Below are 1,319 nucleotides of genomic sequence, written 5' to 3'. Positions count from 1 at the left end.
AAACTCCATCAGCCCTGATATTGGAGGCTGATGAAAAAAACATCTGGAAAAGGTCAGCGAGCACACTGGCTTGCGTTACTGCTTGAGGACATGCAGAGAGAACTAACCATGCCTGTGTCCTGACAGCTGGCAGGCACCCTCTCAAACCACCAAATAGAAAATATCCAGCAGCAGCCAACAGAAACTGCAGGTACAGAGCTGATTTGTAGATAAATACAATACAGCAGGGTTTGAGGGTGGAGAAGACTGCAGAAAACACTTTCAAACATGAACGATGGCTGTTGCTTTAGAGGATCACACAGGAGCTACTGACAGATGACCAATGACAGACAAAACAAGCCCCTGAGCAATCCAGTTTATGCCACCTACCTCAGGCCTTTGTCCGTAACTTTTCCACTGGTGTGTTTTACTCGTTGGTCTTTAGAAGTTTGCAGTTAAATGCCTTTGCTCTTAAAAAAGATGAAAAGAAAAAAGGTTAGGGTAGTAACAGCAGAATCCAATTGCACTGTGAAATGAGCTGTGTCACCGTTCTGAGACCTGGCCAGTCATACAACTGAAATTCAGAAAAAAAAAATTAATCAACACTTGATAACATCTTCCTTTTGCCGCAGAATTAGAAGCCCTTCCACACCAGTTAGAAAGTGGCAGCTGTGACCAAACAGTGGGCAATGCTGAGATTAGCCATTCCCTGTCACCCCTGTGTCCTTCTGATGCCAAAACACAGGATTAATGGCTTGTTAATAGCTCCACAGAGACCAGGAGCATCATGGAGTACAACCCTGCAAACTAGTAACGAGGACGCTTCCAGCTGGGGGGGTGATGCAATCCCTGCTCTGCGGCATCACTAATGCATTTGGTCTTAAATTCTCAAAAGATGGATTTCACACGTAAAATTAAAAGATACTAAGTGAGTTGAAATCACTACATAGCAGCCTACCACCTTCTGGGGCAGAACTAGAACTAACAAAAGTGTTTTAAAAACCAAGAGAAAAGCATGGTTGCCACGGGGTGACTGATGTTCAAGTGAGATCTGATTCAAGTCTTGAACTAAAACCACTCTATGCACCCAAAAATCAGTAGGTTCAATCCTGATATCAGGATACAGGTATTAGAACAGGAAAAGAATAAGATGAAAAGATAGGAGAGTATCAAGTGAAAGAAAATGAAAACCAACATGAAGCATTAGATCAGGAGATGGATGATACACTTTTCAACAAAACTACGTAAGAGATACCTTTGCATGTTACTTATCTTATATCCACTTTGAACACAGCTGGGCTCCTGAAGTGGGAAGGAGGTATTCGAGCACCGCAACGCAT

General features: G+C 42.9%; 1 long non-coding RNA gene across 1 annotated transcript; it reads right to left on the bottom strand.

Annotated features, from left to right (window-relative positions):
* Positions 1–394: 394 nt before the first annotated feature.
* Positions 395–1,319, bottom strand: LOC103917027. Its single transcript, XR_663610.1, has 2 exons — positions 1,235–1,319; positions 395–449 (listed from the first exon to the last, which is right to left on the bottom strand). It is a non-coding gene; the product is annotated as an uncharacterized LOC103917027 (long non-coding RNA).

Source organism: Pygoscelis adeliae, unplaced genomic scaffold (genome assembly GCF_000699105.1).
Source record: "Pygoscelis adeliae isolate BGI_AS28 unplaced genomic scaffold, ASM69910v1 Scaffold105, whole genome shotgun sequence".
Lineage (NCBI taxonomy): Eukaryota > Metazoa > Chordata > Aves > Sphenisciformes > Spheniscidae > Pygoscelis > Pygoscelis adeliae.
This window is presented reverse-complemented; position numbering and strand designations above follow the sequence as displayed.